The following is a 24,659-nucleotide window of genomic DNA, read 5'->3' on the forward strand; positions in this document are numbered from 1 at the left end:
TATCAAAACAGAATTCATCAAATGCTTTAGCTAAGCATATTATGGACAATAGTTCACATAGTTTTTTGTTTAATGTGGTGGAAAAAGTTTACAAAAATCCTAGAGGTGGAGCATGGTATTTAAAGTTACAAGAGCATGAACTTCTTTGGCAATTGAAAACCAATGCCTACACTTTTCCAGGGATTAATGATAGGTGTTCAATTAAATGTTTACTCAATATTAAAGCTTTAGATAGATAAATGTAATATTCTTTTAGAAACAATGTTCACATTCATAAGATTTCATAAAATTATAAATTTTGAATCATTATAAATATACATATGAACATATTTATTTGATTAACAATAATTGTTATAAATAAAACATAGTATACACACATATATATATATGGTGTTTTTAAAAAAAAGTACATACATTTACACATATATATTTTTCATATTATTTAACAAAATCAATTGTTCACAAATTTGGATAACGTAGTTAGATGTTACTTTTAAAAAAGGTCTTGACATGATGTGTTTATGTTTACTTTTGTATTTTTGTGTTTTTAAAAAAACCTTCGTATATGATGTACATGAATGCATCAGTTGGTTGGTTAGGTAATACAAGAGTGTAAAGGAATGTCACTTTGAGTATTATTGTGGAGCTTCAAGAACTCAAGCTCAAAGTAATTGGCTAATGAGTACTAATTGAATAATGATTTGAGTGATTAATTTGAGGGCTTTCCTACAAGTTTTTAGATAAAATGCTCAGTTTTTCATTGTAAGTTTGTCTGAAGAAGTGCAAATATTTCATTGCATGAAAGCGCTAACAAACCGAGTAAAAGGATTTTTCCACAACTTCGACTGGCGTGATTTGTAACCTCCGTTTTTTATTTTTTCAAAAGTTTATCAGTTTGCCAATATATTGTACATAACTGCTTTCTAAATTTTATGCATTTTCTTTTTAAATCTTATAAATAATACTGACATGATTGACAGACCTCAATGCTTTGCCAGAGATGGCCTGCATCTGTCACCCATGCACTTCCGGATACTGGCCAAGGCTCTTGACACACATATAGTGCCTTTTTTAAGCAGTGTTCCAAAGACCAACTTACCATCATAACAGCTACAAACAAATGTAATCTGAGGGTCATGCTGCTCAACGCTAGAAGTCTAAATCTCAAAATGCACTCACTCGAAGCAGTCATTAAAAAGGAGAACATCAACATTTGTGCTGTAACAGAGACCTGGTTCAAGGCAGCAGAAAGCACCCCTGCATTACCAGGCTATAACTCATTGCACACCTTTTGGCCCCAGAACTTGGACCAAAGCTCCAAAGGCAGTGGTGTTTCCATATTCACAAAGGATGGGCACACCTCCAGACAGGTAGCCCAACATAACACATCAGAGATACTTCAGGTGCAGCTAACATTGGGTAAGACAGCAATTCAGGTTGTTGCATGCTATAGGTCTCCAACCATGTCCCAAGACTTGCACTCCAAGTTCCTAAGCACCCTGGAGAATATCATGGTCCAACCTAACACTGTCTTGCTAGGCGGCTTCAACTACCCCTTCATTAACTGGGTAAACTACTCATTTACCAATACACTTGCCCAACATTTCCTGGAGTTCATTAATTCCAATGCCCAGGACTAGCTCATTCTTACCCCCACTAGAGGTAGCAACATCATTGACCTGGTCATTACTAACATGGGCAACCATTGCTTTACACCAATAGTCAGCTCCTCCCTGGTTACATCCGACCACAAACTAATTACCTTGGAAATCCACAACCCTCCCACCCCCACCCCCCCACACAGGTAACCACCATGAAAAACTTCTCCAAAGCTAACTTTGGGCTCCTAAAAACAGATGTGGCTATCTTCATGACACCCATGCAAATGGAGAATAGTTGCGTGACTGCAGAATCATACACTAATGCACTGTATGAACATGTACACACATGCATGGATCTCACCATACCCAATAGAACCAAGACGCTCTCCTCCAAAAAAAGGAAGCTAATCTGGTGGTCCCCTGCCATAAACAAACACTACAACAGAAGGAGGAAACTGATGTGGAATAAGGTGATGTCCCAAGAAAGGAAAAACTCCCTTATCAGCTTCAACAAAAAGTCAAGATCCCTCATCAAATCCTCCTAAGCTAGCTATGAAAACAGAACTGCAGCAAATAGTAAAGACAACCACAAGGCCTTTCTCCACGGCAATACCCAGATATGTTCTGAGCTACTGCACAATGGTTCCTCCCATACCGAGCCAACAGATATTGCCAGTATACTGGCAGACACATTCAGTGCCAACTTTGCCCCTCTCTCCCCCCTCAAAGGACCAATCACAATACCAGTAGATTGCCAGGCACCCAGTATTACTGCTGCACAGGTTAAAACAGCACTGTCTAAGGCCAAAAATACAGTTTTTATGGGACCTGACATTATCTCTGGTTGTGTTCTACATGAACTACAGAGTGAACTGGTACCTCACCTGTGTGCCCTGTTCAATCACAGCCTCACCTCAGGCTTTGTCCCTACTGACTGGCGCACTGCTTCAGTCATCCTTCTCCACAAAGGAGAGTGACTACAGACCCTGAGAACTATCGCCCCATTAGCCTGATGAGTCTGATATGCAAAGCTATGGAACCCACCATTATGGACCTAATAAACAAGGATATAGTGAATCTCCAAACTCTGGATCCCACACAGTTTGGTTTTGTGAAGGGTAGATCATGCCTGTTCTATTTGGTTGACTTCTTTGAGTCAGTTACCAGAGCTCTGGATGAAGGCAAGGTGGTTCATACAGCCTACCTTGGCTAAGGCTTTTGATACCATTCCCCACTCAGGAATCATAGAAAAACTCACTAATCTTGGCATCGACCCCTATATCATTAGGTGGGTTGCAAACTGGCTCACAGATAGAACCCACAGTGTGAAAGTAGCTGACTCCAAGTCAGACTGCTGACTAGTCATGAGTAGAGTCCCACAGGGTTTGGTCCTGGGTTCTTTTCTGTTTGGTATCTACTTCTCTGAAGTCCAGGTCAACACAATGGGACTCTGGCCGACAAAGTTCGCAGACAATTGCAAGTTGTGAGCTATTATTAACTCCCTAAATTACGCTGATATCTTACAGAATGGCCTCACTGAGACCAACAACTGCTGTCAGAACCATGGCCTTAAGCTCAATGGCAAAAATGTGTCTTCATCTCCTTTGGGAAAAACCCGGTTCCCAAGAATTAACACATTGATGATAGTCCACTGAACACAGAAGGCATTATAAGAGAGCTGGGAACACAGGTTGATAGCAACCTCTCTTTTGATCACCACATTGCCACTGTGTTCAGAAAGTCCTTTTATGTGGCACAACTCATTACTAAGGGTTTTGCATCCAGAAAGAAAGAGGTCACTGTCTGCCTCTAATCTTCCCTCATTAAGCCAATCATCGTGTACAATGCCCCATTTGGCATGCACCTCACTAGACACCTACAACAACTGGAGAGGCTGCAAAAGTACCTCACAAGGAGGATCCTAGGCCTTAAACACTTGTCCTATAATGACAGACTCAAAAACTCCAACTATTCTCTGTCTCTTATCACTTACTTAGAGGCGATCTCTACTTGACTTACAAATCCATGCCTGACCCAGCTCTCTTAGAAATGCTGCATCTAAAGAAATCCAAATCCCTCTGCACCACACGGCCCAGACACCTCAACCTCATTACCACAATTAACAGAACATGCTAGAGAGACAGGGTCATAACCCAGAGACTGCCCTTACATGTCAAGCAGAGCACCTCGCTGAGCCTCTTCAAGAGAAATCTTGATGAGTGGATGAGAAACAGAAAATTCACCCCGGGATAACTCCTGTGGCTCTACTCAACAGAGGCACTGGGAACTAAGGTCGGGTGGTACTATGCTAGGGTAATCCTATGGATAGGCTTGTAAAGGCCCTAGGGTCATTAGCCTAGTACACACCTATGAACCTATGAACCTATTATCTTGTTGCACTGCCTACAAATCTGTACTACTTTTCTGTCCACAGGTTAAGACTGAAATTGGTCCAGTGTGATTGGTGCTCTACTTCAGCTAACAAATTTAAATAAATAAATAATAATGATCTGAAGGCTCAGTACCCTTAGCTACTCTATCAGACTAAAAGCCTTGTCACTCTACTCAGTGTCATGCAGACTCTGGAGCACTGATCACTGCTTCGTCTTCCATGCTATGAAGACATGAGCACTCCTTGAACTCTCTCACCTAAATAGAGCCAGTGGTTAAGCAACAGCTGCTATGGAGACCTAAGCCTATACTACCACACCAGTAACACAAGTGGCATGATATGTATGTAACTCAGCCCAATATATGCCCTCCATTTCTGAAAAAGGCTGCCATTACATATCAAGCAGAGAACTTCTCCTGCAACCTTGAAACCCTTCTGCAGGACTGGATTGGGGCTCGCAAATGTTCACCTGGGATATATGGAAGAAATCTACCTAATGGAAGGCATTGTTACTTAGCCATCAGTACTGTATGATGTAGCTTCCTGATCTATCTTTTCCTTGGCCATAAGATTAGTAAGAACCTATGAACCTCTATGCATATCCCCTCATATTACCCACATTTGAGAGCAAGAGCCCCCCTCCCGCCTCCATCAGTCAGAAAACAAAAATATGCAGAACATTCTCCAACATCCCTAGTACAATGTTTCCATTCTTTTGTCCGCTGAAAAAATATCATTCATAAATGCAAACTTACAGAATGTATGGATTACAAAACCATAATGAGGTGTCTGATGCAAGGTGTCATGATCAAATACCATATTACCAAACTTTACAGAAAGTACCCATACAAAGAATGCATCTGCTACCTGTGAAAGTGCTGTTCAGATGAAACAAAGTAAAATAGGTTTTCATCATGAGTTATCTAAAAGTAGGATTCCTGTGTTTTTTTATTTGAAATATTCTTATTTAAAGAAGTACAAGTAACAAAGTCAAACTACCCTTGTGAGGTGTTCCTTCAGCATCTGCAAAATGCAGTGCAGCTTTACATTTAGAAGCAGTCTTTTCCAGTCTGCTCTTTTAAAAAAAGTCATAAATCACTGTATTGTAACAAAAATACATTTTATAACCATCAGCATAAAAATTACTTTAGTTCTGTGTTTCTCATAAAAAAGCAGCCTGTTTGTGTCAAATAATGGAGATTCTTTTTACCACTATTTGTCTGACATTTGAGTATGTCACTGGTTAAACTACAAGTTTAAAGCCAGACAAAAATAAATTTGCAAAAGCAAATAATTAAATCTAGTACTCTAATAGCGTACAGCATCATAAAGGGTTACACTAGGTCATAATGACATTGTCCAGCAAAGAAAATGAAACTTCATGAGCAAAACACATGCAATCCTTCTCCAGGTCCATTGGAGCACTCAGGGTAGGTGAATATGCTACATTTGCACTTTTATAGCATCCTAATACCACAGTACTCCTTTTATTAAAATATGGAAATAATGAATATTTTTCAAAACAGCTCAATGAGCCATACTTGATACCAGCTCCACATGGTGCATAAAAGGTACATGAATATTTTTGTTTATTAAGATATGATATTTCTTATTGCACCTTACATTTTTAAAATGTATTGTTTTGAAATATTTAAAGATGCGGGTTGTGTCAGGCATCACTGACTTTGGCCATTTTTCCTTGCCCTCATAACTCATTCTCTGCTGCCAGGGCATCAGCACCTTCAGGTATGCACTGAAGTATCCTTTTTTCAGACAAGTCCCTAGATGAGGCAGAAATATACACCCCCCTCCACACAGGTGCACTATAAATTAGTGCCCTGTGACAAGCTAGTGTAAAGAAGGCAAAAAATGAAGAGTGCACTACAGCCAGCTGACGTCTGAGTGTTCTGTGTGTGTGCGTGTGTGTGTGTGTGTGTGTGTGTGTGTGTGTGTGTGTGTGTGTGTGTGTGTGTGTGTGTGTGCGTGTGTGTGTGTGTGTGTGTGTGTGTGTGTGTGTGTGTGTATGTATGTGTGTGTGTGTGTGTGTGTGTGTGTGTGTAAGCCCTACCCTTGGCATATTTGCTGATATATATCCTAGTATGTGCATAAGCTATGGCTAGTGTGCACATCCCTGGGCACCATCAGAGCTGCAGTTCTGCTAGCCCTACCCACTTGCCTAACTATCATATGCCAATTTCCCTTTTCCCATGTAAGAAGGCTCTTTTCTCTTTATTCATCTCTACCATGTAAGAGGTTCTCCCGTTCGATTCTCGGTTTTAGCGCCTTCTGTGTGGAGTCTGCATGTCCTCCCCGCGGCCGAGTGGTATTCGAAAGGCATGCATAGAATGGGCGTGCCTTCATTGAAGGTTGGGCGTCGAGCTGGCACCTCGGCACCGTAAAAATCTACTGCCAATCATTAGTGGACCAAAGTTCTGCTGTGGCGACCCCTAACTGGGAAAAGCCAAAAGAAGAACATCTTTACCATGTTAGATCATCCAGTATCTAGGCCTCTGATCAAGCCCTGGTTATCTTGGACATAGTAAGTGCTTCATCCTTTTGTTCGATGGTGCTGTCAAGAAATGTGGTGTGGAGCATTTTGACACAGTTTAAAATGTTTTTGGGATAGAAAATTAATGAAGATAAAAGCAAAGGTTAAAGCAGTAAATGATATACTCACACATGAATTGGTTTAGCAATTCCCATATTTATGGGGACATGATAAGATGAGATATTTAGGTGTATGGATTAAAAAAACATTCTATTACACTAGCTAAAATATGTTTGAAGAGACTAAACAAAAGATAATACAGAAACTGAGAAACCGGAAGCTGATTTTGCATTTTAAAGTATTTTACATGTTCCCAGTATTGTACTGTTTGCTGATTGCTGAAATCTGTACTTTTGAAAAATCTTTCTGGCAGTTTTACTGTGTAATTTGCTATGTTTTATTTGTTGCTGGTACTTAATTATTGTATTCCTGCACTTTTGGCCTAGCAAGACTATTCTTCATTCAGTGTGTAAAGCATGCCTCTCAACTGTACAGATTTTTGTAAAATGTCTAGATTTAGATTTTTGCCTAGTGTTTTTGCTCTGTTCCTCATAAAATTTGTGGTTTTCTGACAAATCACTGCGGATTGAAGTCATTAAATAATGACAGACATTTGAGTTTCAGACTTATATCCTACAGACAATGCATGCTAATACTAATCTTGTTATTGTAGCATCTTTCTAAGTTTATAAGAGCAATGTTTCAAACTTGTCCCTATGTTTGGGCCTTTGTAGGCTTTATCCAGATTTTTTGTGCTAACAGGTTGAGAGGTATGGTGCAAAGAGAAACTAGTTTTCTCAGGGACAGACTCTGCTCCACATGCTTGGGGGTAGATACTCCTGTTACTACTCCTCAGTCCTGCAACAACTTACTGACTGTCCAAATAGGGTCAAAAGCCATGTATATGAACATTCCTGCCATCTTTACAACCAGCTTGGTGGATATAGTTGTCCTGAGGCAATGTAGTTTTTTCTAATAACATTTTAGTACATTTTTTAAATATAACAAAAAAACAACAGTAACAACAACATACATGTTAATGGTGGCATAAACTATAGTTAACATTGAATTTATATGTATAACTACTATTTATAACTATGTACATATAAAAATTGCAAAAAGAAAAAAAATAGTATTGTAATGAGAAAATGTAGCACTTGCCAATGTCACACTGGAAACAAATCTATTATGTATAATCTAACATAATGCCACCCAGGTTGTCAGAAGTGCACACACACTACACCCACCACACACAGTATGAATCAGACACACAGAGACACATATGCTGAGGCTCATTAAATGTCATCTTCATAAACCTCAAACTTCCCTTAGACATTGCACTTACAACAAATATCCTCAGCATCCCCAAAAGCACTCCACCAAAACAGCACCCTCTATAACACATACAGCCACTCTGCATGGAGCCTCATTGTCAAAGCCCATAAGGCAAGCCACCACACAACCCAATATTTTAGTCATAGGAGACTCCATTGTGAAAGACACAGATGCCCCATTCACTAAGCTGAGTAAGGAGACAATCACCAACTGTAGTCTATCAGGGGCCAGAATCCACTAAATCATGCATGCAATCAAGTCTTTGGCCCATATGTACCAATATGACAAAGTCATAGTCCATGTGGATGTAAATGACCTGAGATGTACCTCCCCAGACTATATAACTGTATACAATCATGTTAATAAATATGCAAAGACAAGTGTGCTTACCAGAAATGAGCTCAGGAGATACTTCAAAACCAAGCCAACATGATGGAATCCAAGCATCAACTGGCTGCACAACATAAAGAAGAAAGTCATAGCACAGTTCTAGAAATACAACACCCAGCAGGAGAAAAACTCTATCATCAATCTAAGTAACCAGATCAGAGGGCAAATCAGGTCTAGTGAAGCCAATTCCGAGGTAAAATAGCCTCCCAGACTAAAGACAACCACAGAGCTTTCTTTAGCTGTGTCCATAATCTGAAAGGCTGTACACAACAATGTGCAGCACTGTGAGTGGTGCCACCTGCACAGAGACAGAGGATGCAGCAAATCTACTTGCTAATGAATTCAGCCCAATTTTACCTGCAGACACCCATTAAGAAATACCATTTTACATATCCCACTAATCATCACCAGGGAACAGTTCCTAAACATTCACTCCAAGGCCAAGAAGACTGCAATAATGAGCCCTGATAATATTCTAGGAATTCTCCTAAATAGCATGAAACATGACCTATCAGGACCAATGGAGTCACTATTTAACCATAGCCTCCAGTCAGGCTTTGTGACACACAAATGGAGAACTGCAACAGTCATCATTATACATAATAGTGGGTCTTCTGCAGAATCCAGAACTACAGTCCCATTTTTCTGACTAGTCTCATATGCAAAGCAATGGAAAGAACTATCAGAAATTAATTAATAATGACATTGGAAATGTCCAGACACTGGATCCAACCTGACTTGGTCTGATCAAGGGAAGATCATGCCTACTCATCAATAAGGTCACCAAGGCATTTGATGAGGGCAGAATGGTGTGTGCTGTCTACCTTGACCTGACAAAGGCCCATTGTAAGCAAACAGCATTAGGTATATGCCCCTATGTTACATGTTGGATTGCCAGCTGGTTCTCAGAAAAGACCCAGGAAGCTAGAATAGAGGAGTCCACCTCAGCAAAGAAGCCGGTCACTTGAGTCCCTCAGTGCTCAGTGTTGGATCCTGTCCTTTTTGGCATCAATTTCTCAGAAGTCAAGATCAACATCAAGGGCCTCTGGCTGACCAAGTTTTCAGATGATTGCAAACTTGAAGGTGTCATAGAATCCCAACAAGACACTAATATCCTCCAGTAAGGCCTAATACAGACAAATAGCTTTTTCTATAGACATGGTTTAAAACTCAGTGCCAAGAAATGCATAATAGTACCCTTGTTACTCAGCCTCAACAGACCTATCACTGAGCACAATGCTCCCTTCAGTATGTACCTGACCAGACCCATGCAACAACTGGAACTTCAACAGAAGTTCCTCACAAAAAGGATACAGGGCATTAGCAACATGTCCTATGTGGATCACCTCAAAGCTCTATCCTGATACACTGTCTCCTAAAGCCTGTTGAGAGGTGATCTGTATCTTGCATCTGAGGATCCATCTTCAATGTATCTCTTGCATATCTGAAAAACAAATAGCATCAGAACTACCTGATCAAGGGACTTAAACCTTGCTTGTGACATATTCAGGACATATTGCAAGGACAAGTATGTCTGTTGAAGAATACATCTTCTGTAAAGCAAGTTTTCCATCCATGTAAAGCAGAGTTCATCCCTGACCCTTGTGACGATGTGAGGTAGTGCCAGCTATGCCAGAGAGTGTAGAGCTGTGCATGTGTAACATATGCCAGCATAGTTAGCTGAAGCTTTGTGAAGAATTTTATGTCACTTGTATAGCAAACAGATTTGTACAGTTGCTTGTGTTAAAATGCATTTGTAAAGCTATTAGTGTTAAAAAATGTATCAACAGTGGGTCCTGCTGGACAAAAATGAAATGTGCATTTATATCAGACTGCACTATTTTAACTGGGGAAATGTATATATGTTAACAGAGGATGCTGGAAGGGAAAGGGTTAAGCTCAGCCTAGTTTACCTTAAGAAAATAGCTTGATTTTAAATTATTTGGTATAGGCCATGAAGGTTTTATCTCACAGACCTGAATGCAGCCAGAGACAAAATGTCTGGTCTGGGGTTCTGCTCTTATTGTCCTTAGTGGTAAACTAATTGCTACTCTGAGGTGACAGAGAATGGCTGGTTAGTCTCTTCAAGAAGGATGAAAGTGTTAGCATTGTTTTAAGTCTCCAGATGCCTTAGCAAAGCTCTACATGTGTATTATGGCACATCTGTGCTAGATTCTGGTTCAGCTTCTAGTGAGGGGGTAGTGTGGGAACCACAGAGTCAGATGACTAGATGTGATGTCATTCTACAGCCAGTAGTGAAATTATTTTAGATATTAGTGAGAGATATGATAGTGACACTCAGCACTCTATTTCTGGGAATCTGACAGCAAGGACCATTCACCCACTTTATCTTGTCTTTCTTTAGTAAGTAAATAACCAGGGAATTGTAATTTATTGTAAATAGATATTCAGTATTTTCATGTTTTCTATTTTATTATTTATTATGAAATATATCTATATCTTTCATTGTTGCTGGGCTTTTAGAAAATAGTTTAACCTTTGAGAGAATTGCATTTATTTGGTGACAGTGTACGCTTCACTCTCCTGATAGTCTTGCTGCTTGGCTTGGGAACATTGTAATTTGTATAAGTATTAATTTTATTAAGAGTAATTGGATACCCTGGTAAAAGCCTTAACGTCACTGGCAGGAGGCAGTGAATCTACCTTATAGTCTGAGCAGAGGGGGCATAGCTAGTATATCTGTGCCAGCCTTTCCCAGGTGTGTTTGTGTATGAAAATCAAACCTCAAAGAGAGTGTGTGTGTGTGTGTGTGTGTGTGTGTGTGTGTGTGTGTGTGTGTGTGTGTGTGTGTGTGTGTGTGTGTCAGCTACTTGGAAAAGGGGCACAGTGCACTGATTTCTGCAGAGAGAAAAGCAGTCTTATTCGGGGCCTGGAGAGGAAAACCCAGCCCCAGATCTAGAGTGCGGTCCTTGTGTGTAAGTAAGGGAAATTGTGCTTGGTGCAGAGAGCTGCATCTGAAAATACTGTGTATATCCATTTTTTCCAAGTGAATGTCCCCCACTGGTGTCAGTGGTGAGAATTCAGGCTTCTTGATTACTGGCCCAGAGGAGGACATCACATCCCTATTCTAGAATAACCTGGACCAATGGATGTGAAATCAGAAATTCACTCCAGGTCTGTTTGTCACCTATATCTCTAATGGGCAAAGGCAGCTTGCAAATTTTTGACAACACATGCCCTAGTTTACACATGCCACTAAAAATAAGTTATAGGGCGCCAATTTGCTGAATACATTTGTGATGCAATGCTAGCCTTAATAAGGCCTCTGTGGTCATTAAATTAATATATACCTATAAACCTATGGATATGGATATTAAGATAAAAGCAGAGAAAATGTTTTTAGTATTTTTAGTTTTATATACAGGTCAGACATATTTTTATCAACCATAGAGGCTGTGGACAATAATGATAAAGAGCTGAAGGAATTTATTTGTGAGGAGAAAGAGAGTGAAAGTTAAGTACGGTAAGTGGATTCTCCCTGAAGAACAAGGTGTTTTTTTAGAGCTATGCAGTCAAGGCTCATATGCATAATGCAAGCAGAAGCCTATAAAGAGGAAAAAGATGATGATGAAGTGGGAGGTTCTAGAAATAAGGAGAGAGTAGAATTCTGAATGCAGATTCTAAAGGGGTCTATATTAGATATTTGAATGCTTAAAAGTTTGAATCACTAAAGAACGAACTTTAGTGATTAAACACTTAAAAGTTTGAATATTTATAAAAAGAATATTTAAAAAAAAAAAAAAGAAAAAGTAAAGGGTTTAAGCAGGGGAGGCAGGCCTCTCCCTGCATCCCCCACATGGGGGCCTGCACACCCCACACCCCCCGCTACTTAAATATACCAACTCCAAGATCACACTTCAGTGTGCTACAGTGCGGAAATGGAAAATTTCCCATTTCCTACACTGTAGCGTGATCTTGAAGTTGGTATATTTAAGTAGCAGGGGTGGGGGTGCAGGGGGTGCAAAGGGGCTTGCTTACACTATTTAGTTTTTATTTTATTTATTTATTTTTTTTTTAATTTTTATACATATTCGAACATTTAAGTGTTCAATCACTAAATTTCATTCTTTAGTTATTCGAACTTTTAAGCATTCGAATATCTAATATAGACCCTTCTAAAGGATAGTACCAATAACAGTACAGAGTACTATATTCATAAAGTTGCAGAAAGTATGCTATGAACTAAGCCAAACAGGAGTGGAGAAAAGAGATTTGGACAACAGAGATGAATGCAAGTAGGGGTACAGAAAGTAGGCAACATAGGGCTGGAATTTGCTGGAGAACACTGGCAAAGGAACCAATATATTGACAGCAGATAACTAGAAAGAGAAAGGTAAAAGAGTGGGATAAGGTTATGCAAAAGTTTGCACTGCAGATTAGAGATTTCCTTCCCTACTGGGGACTGATATCAGAGTACAGGTAAAAAGAATGGAATAGAGGCTTGTTAAGTGAAAGACCATCTGTTGTAGAGTTTTTAGTCAATTTTAGAACAGGAGCTACAGTTAGAAAAGGGATAATTAGTAAGGCATATAAAACATATCATGATACTGCGGTGGTGGTGCTGCGGTAGCGTTGTTGCCTCACAGTAACATATCATGATAACTATAAGAATTAATCAGAGAAGGTTAGTAAAGAGTGGGAGAAGAGACTGCAAAAGCAATGTACAGTGGAACAATGGGAGGACATATGCACCACTCCCAAGTATGAAACAGAGTCCTGAAGGTTTAGGCTTTTTGTTTGTATGTGCTTGCATAGGTATATTTATACCACAAGGAGACATCAAATATATTCCCAGGGAGATAGCAAATGTGAGAAGTGTGATGGGAAAGAGAAAGGTAAATGGAAACATCTTTTTTAGGGAGTGTGATAAGTTTGCAGATTTTAAAATTTTGCTACATAGTACTCGGTCAGAAAATTGGGGAGGAGCAAATGGCTGCAATTAAGGAAATGATTCTATTGAGCTGGAATACTGGGTCTGAATTGTCTAAATATTGTAAAGCCTTCAGAAAATGGAAATCAGTATCAAAAGTAACTGTGACTGAAGTATTAGATATTGTTAAAGAGATAAAATAACTAGAAGTGAGATCTTTAAATAATTGAAAGAGCAAATTACATAGAATTAATTAGATAACAGAAAGAGCAAATTACATAGAAATAAATGGAATTTATGGGAACAATATATGCAGAATAATGTTCAGGAGGAGGACTGATATTTAACAAAAGGAAGGAATTAAGCAATATATTTAATGCTGAAGTGTATGCCAGTTGTTGTGAACAAAAAATATATATGCTATGTGTAATGCATTCAAGAATATTATAGGTTCAAAAGTAAATAATGGGTTATCAGTCTGTAAACTATTACAAGAGGTTAAAAATCAAACCCAGTGCATTGTTTCTGTGAGGTAAAGACCTCAACCATTATGCCAGCCCTACCTCTTATTGTGACTTGCTTTCTCTTCTGTTAATGTATGTGTGCCTATGTCTTTGGTGATAATTTAATAAAGGTGTTAAAAAATCCTACAAAACTTCATACACATGTATGAATAATCTGATAGCTAAACATTGATTGGGGTCTCGGCAATGAACTGGTAAGTGGGGGAGGGAAATTGGAAGGGGGACTGTAGATTTGTGGAAGGGAGGGGGGTTTAGGTTTAGGGAGTAATTAGGACTTGGCTCAGAGTTAGGGTAAGGGAGTGATCAGAAGTTGCCTTATTGTTAGGGGTAGGGACCGGTCAGGAGCTGGCTCAGAGTTAGGGTTAGGGAGTGATCAGGAATCTCAGAGTTAGGGTTAGAGAGTGATCAGGAATTGGCTCAGAGTTAGGGTTAGAGAGTGATCAGGAATTGGCTCAGAGTTAGGGTTAGGGAGTGATCAGGAGTTGGCTTAGAGTTAAGGTAATTAAGTGATCCAGAGTTGGTTCAGAGTTAGAGTTAGGAAGGGGTTGGGACTTTAGGTTTAGAAAGTGATCAGGAGTTGGCTCAGAACTAGGGTTAGGGAATGATCAGGAGTTGGCACAGAGTAGAGGTTAGGTAGTGATCGGGAGTTGGTTCAGACAGGGTTAGGGAGTGATCGGGAGCTGGCTCAGACTTAGGTTTAGGGAGTGATTGGGAGTTGGCTTAGAATTAGGGTTAGGGACAGAAGGGGATTTGGCTCAAAGTTAGGGTTAGGGAGTGATCAGGAGTTGGCTCAGAGTTAGCTTTAGGGAGGGAATGGGGACTTTTGGTTTAGAAAGTGATCAGGAATTGTCTCAGAGTTAGGGTTAGAGAGTGATCAGGAGTTGGCTCAAAGTTAGAGTAAAGTAATGATCAGAACTTGGCCAGAGTTAGGGTTAGGGAGTAATCAGGAGTTGGCTTAGAATTAGCATTAGGAAGGGGATAGCGACTTTAGGTTTAGAAAGTGATCAGGAGTTGGCTCAGAGTTAGGGTTAGGCAGCAATCAGGAGCTGCAATCAGGATTAGGGTTATGTGAGTGCTATTTAGAGTGAACAGCCAGAGTGTGAGAATACAAGTATGTAGTCAGTTAGTTAGATAGTTCTTTTTTTGCTATCTATCCTGATGTATTTGTGTACAATAAACTACTTAAACGAACACCCAAGCCTCAACACCTTCTTTATTTATATAAGAAGAGTGACGACAACATCCACATTTAAATAGAATTACATCACCACCTGCAACTAACCAACTGTAGGAATCACATTTTTAAAGATACAGGTACCTGATTTCTATAAAACATGAAACAAAAAACATACTTCTAAGACATATATAAAAGAAAAAAATCTAAAAAATAAAAACATCATATAAGTATGCAAACATTATTTCTTCCTCAAACTCCTAGATTATAAAACTAAGTTTACAGGGATGTGTTCATTTAATCCATGGCCCTTATGAGACTGCAGTGAGATTATCATCCAATCTCCCTTAACTCAGTCTCATTTTCTACATCACCCATTCTAATATCAGTCCCCACCACATGTGGTTAGCTCCAAATGTATTGACATGCTTTGCTAGGGCATTAACCACATTGCCCTTACATATACAATAAAGATGGCCTCTGATCCTTTCTTTACACTTGTGGTTTGTTTTGCCAACATAAAATGAAGAGCATACCTCACAAAAAGTGAAGTACACCACATTGATGGTATTGCAACTAGTTGAAACAGAAAGATGAAACTCACGCCCCATATCAGGATGAAAAAATTTTCCATCAGTACTTGAAGAATCACAAAAATTACTATTTCCACATATATGGGTACCTAAACCAAAATGCATATTTTGGTGTCTTTTCGGGTAACAAAGTAGTCTTTTCAAATTCTTCTTATTCTTATAATAAAAAGTAGGGCATCCCCCAACAATCTCAGATTTAGAGGGCTTCATAAGTAAAATATGCCAGTTTTTAGAAATGATGTTCCTAAGTGTGTTTGTATCACTACGGAAAGTGAGGGGGGACTCTCACTGTACTGCTGACCCTAGTGCTCCTAACATTATCTTTTATTGTGGTAGCAAAGAAAGGCTTAGCCCTATTATTCTTTAGCATAGTGGTTCCTTAACACCCTTATCTATTTCTTCAGTTTTGTATCTCTTTTTGATATGGTGTGCTACTGAACAAGGTTTGCATGAATTCCTGGAATATCTACATAGTACAACTTCATTTTTGAATTTTACTATGAAATCATCACTGCGTGAGATTGACTTTCTTGATGTAAAGGTGTTTAAGACTCAGGGCAATAAGCTTTCAACTAGTCTATTTAGAAAAGTAATGTTATCATCCTGCTTACATACATTGGAATAGTATGCACCACTCACATATATTTCAAAGTGTTATTAAGGGGCAAGCCATGAGGGCACCATGATTCCACATTGATGAAATTGATTTTGAGAATTGTATGTTTGTTGTACGCAGTGTTTTCATGAATATATATTTATATGTCCTGGTGCTAATGCTTCTGTCGATAGTGTGTTTAGTTGACATCTGTTTAGTCACCTGGTTTTGGTTGACTAACAGATGGTTGACAGGTGTGAGAGACTGCATAATTCTTGGGGCTTGGGAATATTCCCTTTCCCTGATTTTGCGCAATGTTGGAGTCAGTGTATATATTTTTTATGTTTTTTTTTTTTTTTTTTTTTTTAAGTTTTGCATGTGTAGAAGTTGGTTCTCTGTTTTACATTGATATCTACATTTTTAATGTGTTGTGGATTCCATTTTAGACATCAATAAAGATGAATGACTATGTAAGCTCAGATAATCATACATAATATATATATAGATAGATAAATAGATAGATAGAAATATATATATATAGATCGATATAGATATGTGTGTATGTGTATGTGTATATATACACATCACATACACACACACTCACACACACACACACACACACACACACACACACACACACAAATTATATCAGGAAACATTAATATTCAAAAGCGTAAACTCCAAATGACTGAAAAAAAGTGAAAACGCACAACACCGAAGCACTACTAAGAATGAATGACAAAGGACTGAATACCTCTCCCACTAAAAAAAAGCTCTGCATCAGTGAAACCCAGCTGCAAAACCAAGAACAGACACTATCTTAATAATGTTAATTTTAAGGAAGGTTTTTATAGTAAAGTGATGCAGTGAGTATAGTTGCAGTTAGAGGCATGAATAGGGTTAGGGTTAAATTTAGGGTTAGTACACATGAGCATACCTGAGCATGTGAGCTAACCCTCACCCTGCCATTGCCGCTAAAGTCAACCTTATACATTATGTTACTAAAATTTCTTTCTCTAAAAGCACTAATAAACATGGCTCTGGGTAATATAAAATCATTGCAAGCTTTAGCCTTTCCTGTAGCAGGCATGACTACACTCAGTATTTGAGGCAGTGTAGTAACTGCCTCATCCTTACTGAAACACTTTATTGCTGTCTCACAATGATTCAGTGTCTGACAGAAGTCAGTATTCACTTAACATGGAGGCTACCTTCTCTTCATAGGGTAGCTTCAGTGGACACAAAACACATACAGAAACAGCACTGAGCACTTCCAGTAAACAATCTTACTCTGGCTTAACAGAATACTGCCTAATATTAGAAATTAGACATTGGTTAACACACCAAAACATCAACCCTTCCCACCCAGAACCAATACATATATTTCTATGAGTCACAAGTGTGCAGACTCTAAGTCATTATGATTCACAGAGACTGTATCTAACCATGATAATCTGTCAGTAATAGGTGACTCTATTATCAGACATAAGGACACCACATTCATCAGGCTGGATAAGAATAGTGTGACAGCTCTATTTCTGGATAAATAATCCACAGTTTAACAAGGGCTCTTAAATTTTTCTATATTGACAAATATAATAGCCATAAAACATCACACTGGTTCACATGGGGTGAATAACCTTAGGTACTCTACTGAGAGGGACATGCAGAAGGATATGAGTGAGCTTGCAATGTGTCTGGGGCAGGAAAGGCATTGGTGTTGATTGGTATTTAGCCATTACCTACAATGATGCTGAGATTCAAAGACAAGGTAATTGGTTTTAATAAATGGTTATGTAATTGTGGTCATTCTGGGAGGACTCAATGTCTGTCAGTCTGCATTGAGATGGCTGACAATCCTTCCTGCTTTCTATGGGATGAGCTGCACCTCTCTTAACAATGCATTCACATTCTGGCAAAAGCTTTCAGTATAGTGTCTTATTAGACAGACTCCATCTGATGGACATACCAAACTAATAAATTCTAATTGGAAACACACCAATATGGCTCTACTCAATGCCTGGAGCCTTAATGAAAAATAAAGGCTGAACCTGAGTCTCTCCTGAAACTTCAGCACATTCATATATGTGTAAGTACAACTTGTTATGAATGAAAGATTAGTTTGCTGTTGCTTTCTTGTATTTTGAATTACTTTATTGACTTCTTCTATTTTGCATATTGTGATTTGTTTTCTTTACACTGTGTTTTAATTGTATTCTGCTTTCAATTGCATATTAAAACTAGGAAAGATATCACAGCTGTGTTTCTTGTGAGTCAGACAGAAATTAGAATATGTCAGTTTAGGAGTAAGACAGAAGTTAGAACAGGTCACTAAAGGTTAATTATCTGTGAACTGAGGGTGGAGCTAGGAAGTAAAACTTCTATTTAAGGGGTAAAATAAATCATTTCAAAGCTTTACTGGAAACGCTCACACAGACTCTGCCACAACTTACTGTGAGGGAATGGTTAGTTTGCTGTTGCTTTCTTGTATTTTATTACTTTATTGTCTTCTTTTTTGTATACTGTTATTTGTTTTCTTTGCACTGTGTTTTACTTGTATCCTGGTTTTCAATACATATTAAAACTAGGAAAGAGACTACAGCTGTCTTTTATGAGTCACACAGAATTTTTTTCACCCTCCCACCCTGGTGCTGTTGTGTTCTGAAACTTAACTGTCTTTATTGTTGCCTCCTCCTTATTTTAATTTGACCATGTATCTCCTTGTGCCAATCCTTTCACTCCCCTTCAACTATTCAAATGTATTGGTCATCCCACTGTATTCCATAGAACCGGAATATAAAGTGCCAACCCCTTTCAGTTTGTCTTGCTCTTTTAAAATTAGTGGCTGTCCATTTCGACAACTAAAGCTTAAGTTGCCCCCTATTTCATATCTAACTTACTGGACAATGCAGTGCTTAGGATATTAACCCATTTTCCATCTTACCTTTAAAATCTGCAGCATTTATTGCAAGACCACCAATTATTGGAGAGCCCACATTCGGTCTTTTAGTAATCGTCTTGGGATTAGTGATTCTGTTTACTCCTGTCGAGAGAAGTAGCACAAGGACACTATTTCCTGGAGACTTGATCACCAGAAAGCCTAATAACTGCTTCATATGTGACAACTTGCAAATTGTGCTTATATTCTGCTTATAGTGAGAGAAGGAGCAGAGTGCAATGATTCCTGACTGCTTCTTTTTGGGCAGTGAGTGTCTGAGCTTGACGTTCCTGATTGGTCTAGTTACTAATCATGGCAGCTACCAAGAAAAGGCTACAACAAGCCTACAGACCCTTGCATCATCTGAGACAAGACTGTAGATCACCAAACAGGCTATGGCCTGCTTCTTATCTTGGGATTGGTGCTAATGTTTTGCTTCTGGTGAGAGAAGAAGAAAAGGAGCACTGTATCCTGGTAGAGCGAAGCTGTGGTGAGACCAGCACTACTAGTAGCCAGGCAGTAGTCATTCATGTGACTCCCCTTTTTTCATCATTCCTGACAAACTAATGCTTTGTTTCAGTATGTACTGCTTGATTTGTTTTTAGAATATCCATCTAAATAATTAATTGTTAAATTTTTAGGGTCGACTTATTAGTTTCCCGTCAAGTGTTTGGTAGTGCCCTGCATAGACACAGACTTCTTGAGTGACATTTTTCCTGTAAAAGCACAATTGGAGTTTCAGTAATATATAGTTGCACACAGGACAACTAGCTTGCAGTGACAAGCACTGTCTCTACAGTTGCAAACTAGATACTTCTCACATAGCTTTATGTTCTCACTCCATGTGTCTAATTAATAAAAAGGGTCTGTTGCCATGGATATGAACTTTCCCACTATCTCCGTGGCCATCTTGAAGGATATGGGCATCCTGAGGCAATGTAAAACTTGCCTTATGTTTACTGACAACCAGTCAATTCTCAAACAAACTGATATGGTATGTGAGAAATGTATTTACACAATATCACTGGAGGCAAAGCTCTCACATAAAAGTACCCTTAATGCCTATAAGGTTGTCAGTAGTGCACACACTGCACCACCATACATAATTCAAAGCAGACATATTGACCCACATATGCTAAGGCACTTAAATGTAACCTTCCTAAACCCCAAATACCTCATAAATGAAGTGCACATAACAAATATCCTGAGCAGCTCTGAGTGCACTGTTTCAAAATAACACCCACATCAAAACATACAACTACATCTCAGGGAGCCTCTACTTCTAAGCCCATAAGGCAGACCCCCACACAATCCAACATTCTGGTCATTGGAGACTCTATCATGAGACACACTGATGTTCCTCTCACCAGGCTGAGTAAGGAGAACGTTACGATCAGTTGCTTATCAGGGGCTAGGATCCACCACACTATGCATGCACTCAGGTCATTGGACCACAAGTACCAGTATGACTCAGTCATAGTCCATGTGGGTGTGAATGTCCTGAGACGTACCTCCCTAGACTATATGAACAGAGCCATCATGGAATTCTTTGAATATGTGTCCCAGGCTGAGCCTAGCACTGAGCAGCATTTTACCTTCTCCAAGGACGATGCAACAATACAAACCGAAGATGACTGACTTTAATAATTGGCTTAGTTTCTGGAGTCATTTGAAGGGGGTACACTATTTGTCACCATGGAAGGAGATTTTCAACAAACCATGCTGCTTTGTACCTTTCTTCTCTAGACTTTCGAATGTTAGCTAAAATACTGCCTTACCCCCTAGTGCTTTTTATAGACAATGCCAAACTGAAAGTACTTCTGCCATAGCAAACCAAAGTCAAGAAAATATAAAATTATTACTGCTCAATGCTTGGAGTCTAAACAAAACTCCACTCCCTAGAAGCTCTCTTCACCCTAGAGAATGCTGACATCAGTGTGGTCTCTGAGACATGGTTCAAAGCCAAGGACAGTGCACCAACAGTGCAAGACTCATTTAGACCAGCTAATACACAGACAGGGACTAACAGTGGAAGTGTCTCAATTTACATCAAAATTAAACATACCTCAAGGCTGGTCAAACAGGATAATGCACTTGTTCAAATCACTGTAGGCAAAACCCAATACCACTTCCCTGCAAGCTATAGGTCCCCCTCTATGACCCAGGAAACCCATAACATGTATTTAAACTTATTGGAAACACTCACCATCCAACCCAATACAATATTCATGGGCGACTTTAATTAACCCGCTATAAATGGGACTCGCATGCAACAACAAACGTACAGACACAGAGATTCCTGGATTTTATAAACACAAACTCCCGGGACCAGATTGTCAGCACATTAAGCAGGGATGCACCCATACTGGATCTGGTCATCACTAATATGGGACAGTGTTGCACACCCCCTAGTGTAATGTCTTTCCTGGTATGGTCAGACCTCAAAATGGTCTCTTTTGAAGTAAAAATAAAAGCTGGACCCCGAGCTAACCCTAGAATATTCAGGAACTACTCTAAGGCTATCCTCCTGATATTAAGTGATAACCTAGCAAAATTTCAAGCCCCCATAAACCCTGAGTACACTGCTGCATATGCAGAACTGTTCAAAGAAACTCTATGCAAGCATGTTAATAGATGCATAGAGGCAGCTGTACCCACCAGGGAAAAGTATAGAACTAACTGGAAAAACAAGACATTCTGGTGGAATCACAAATCAATAGGCTGTATAACAGAAGGAAGGAAATCCTGACAAAAAATACAAGATGCAGCACTTAGCAGGATAAAGCCACTCTCATCAAACTAAATAAATAACTCAGATGATAAATAAAGTCTACTGATGCCAAATTTGAGGTAAATTTGGCCTACCAAGCCAAGGACAATGACAAGGCATTCTTTAGCTACGTCTGCACCCTCAAAGGTAGCACACAACTGTGTGCAGAGATCATTGTTAATGGAGCTACCTATACTGAGTGAAAAGATATAGCAAACTTCCTGGCCAAGAAATTCAGCTCCACATTTATCCCTCTCTCTATCTCAACCCTTCCCTCAGGAAATATCATCAAATATAACTCCACCTGCTATCACTAAGGGACAGGTCCTTAATGCTCTCTCCAAAGCCAAGAACACTGCATCAATGGGTCCAGAAAATATCCCAGGATGCCTTTTAAATAGCATGAAACATAACCTATCAGGCCCTCTGGAGTTGCTATTCAACTATAGGTTCCAAACAGGCTTTGTGCCTCATCAATGGAGAACAGCAAAAGTCATTCCTCTGCACAAACGTGGGCCATCTACAGACGCTGGAAACTACAGACCCATAAATCTCACTAGTCTTATATGGAAAGCCATGGAAGGAATTATCATAGAAATTATCAATAATGATATACTAAACCTCCAGACACTGGACGCAACCCAGTTTGCTTTCATCAAGGGCATGTCATGCCTACTTAACCCAGTGGACTTCTTTGAATACGTTAGTTGCCTGTCTGTGTCAGCCCTTAATGGACAACATTTGTGTTAGTGTAGAATTAAATGACAGCTCCTGATTTGCAGTCATCTGCAAATGTAGTCAGCCAGAGACCATTGGCATTGGCCTTGATTTCAGAGAAGTAAATGCCAAAAAGGAGTGGCCAACTATTCTCCTGCATCATATCCAGATTATGGACCAATCCCTACCCCCCTTATAACCACACTACCTTCTTGCAATCACTTCAAGACTGCACTAAAAACTCACTTAAAAAGTATCTTGTTATGCTCATGCACCAATCCTGACTAGTAATCCTCATTTTTACCTTCGCTTCTTCTCCCCTCTCCTAACCACCCTCTGTCACACCATCTGATCATTGCATTCCTTCCTCTGCAGGCTCTGGCTCACCCTTTACCCACCCCTTCCCTCCTCACGCAATCTCTCAGACCTGTTATAACATGCTTAACTACTTCACTTCATCTCAACTCCAAATACATGTCCAACTGACTTACACCTAGCTTCCTCTCACTACCACGTATACTACTCACTCAGTCTCCTCTCTTACTCTTCTATCTTCCCCTTCCATCCCATTAGCCCTTCTAGCTTGTTCCACAAACATGTGGAGCATCTGCTCTGTATCTGTTTGAGTTTAGTGCAATATTTGTATATAAGATTTAGGATGATGAGCTTAGAACAGTATCTGTTTGAGCTTAGTACTATCTGTATCTACATCCTACCTTTATTCCTAGCCTCTAGCAAGATATTGGTATATCCATTCATTACTATGTTTCATATTGTATGTATATCTAATGTTTGCTGCAGTATTTATTATTTGCTTTTGTATGTATATTCAATTGTTCTTCATGTACTATACTGCTCATTTATTGTTTTGTGGAGATTTTCTTCTTGGGCCTTCACTGAAAAAAGACCTGTGTCCAGTTGGAATTTTCAGTAAAACAAATGTAAATAAATAAGTAAGTAAAATGCCCTATGCAGACCACCTCAAGGCCCTATCCCTGTATTCTGTCTCATACAGGCTGTTGAGAGGAGACCTATGCCTGGCATATACAGCATTGTTAGACCCCAGTCCGATGGACCTCCTGCATATTCACAAAACAAACAATACCAGAATTACCCATTCTAAAGACTTAAACCTCATCTGTGATATAAATAGGACCTGCTGAAAAGCGAGAGATATGTATCCCAGAGACTACCCATCTTTGGAACAGGTTCCCATCCATGTGAAGCACATTTCCTCCTTAACTCAATTAAAGTATAAATTAAAGTATAAATTGGACAATTGGATGGGGAACAGGAAATTCATCCCTGGCTTGGCACATATGTCTCTAATGGACACAGGCAACCTGTAAATGGTTCGTCTCCTTGGCCTCTGCTTGTAAATGTTTCATCTTACAATCCTCTGCTTACACTTAGCAAGGATACCAGAACCAGAACCTGTCAGAGATTTGGGTTTGGGATGCTTGGCTAGGCTTAAAAAGGCCCTTGTAGTCATTAGCCTAGTCAACACCTATGAACCTATGAACCTATTCCTGAATGAAGTGTCTTTCATGTCTTCAGCCCTACTGGCAGTTGTGGTGAATATCTGTATATGTCAGGTTTATCATCACATCACAACAGATAATTTTGGGCACCACATTTGAACTCCTAGATACCCATTTCCTTATAAACCAGATAAATTACTACTTTGCAGCTTGTTATTGAATATTTCTCATGTGTTTCCATCAGAGCATGATAGCTTGCTTTATACATTATGTGAAATCTGCATTATACTCTATACCTTTTTACTGGGAAGCTTCAGCTGTTCATCAATAATCTGGCTCACATATAATGACAGAGGTCTGAATGCCCAGTGTCTCATTGACATTATAAATGATAACCGTCTTTTGCAAATTTTTTAACCATAGTAATAGGAGTCCCATCCTTCTTGATCTTCTCCCCACAAATATGGTCACTTTTTAAACATCTCCATATGTATCATCATGCCTTGTTTAATCATACCATAAGCAAACCTTATTTGGTTAGTTGATACTCCAAATAAATTCTAAAGTAATTTGATGGATTCCATAATTACAGTTACAGCCTATGCCTCTGAATTCTACTAATAAAAAGTTGTATTGATAAGGCATTCCCTATCTGCACCAAATACAATGAGAAACTGGAACAGAAACCTTTATGTTAGAATGCCTGTGCA

The sequence above is a fragment of the Protopterus annectens genome, chromosome 2.part1 (assembly GCF_019279795.1).
Source record: "Protopterus annectens isolate FY-2018-M chromosome 2.part1, PAN1.0, whole genome shotgun sequence".
NCBI classification, from domain to species: Eukaryota; Metazoa; Chordata; order Ceratodontiformes; family Protopteridae; genus Protopterus; species Protopterus annectens.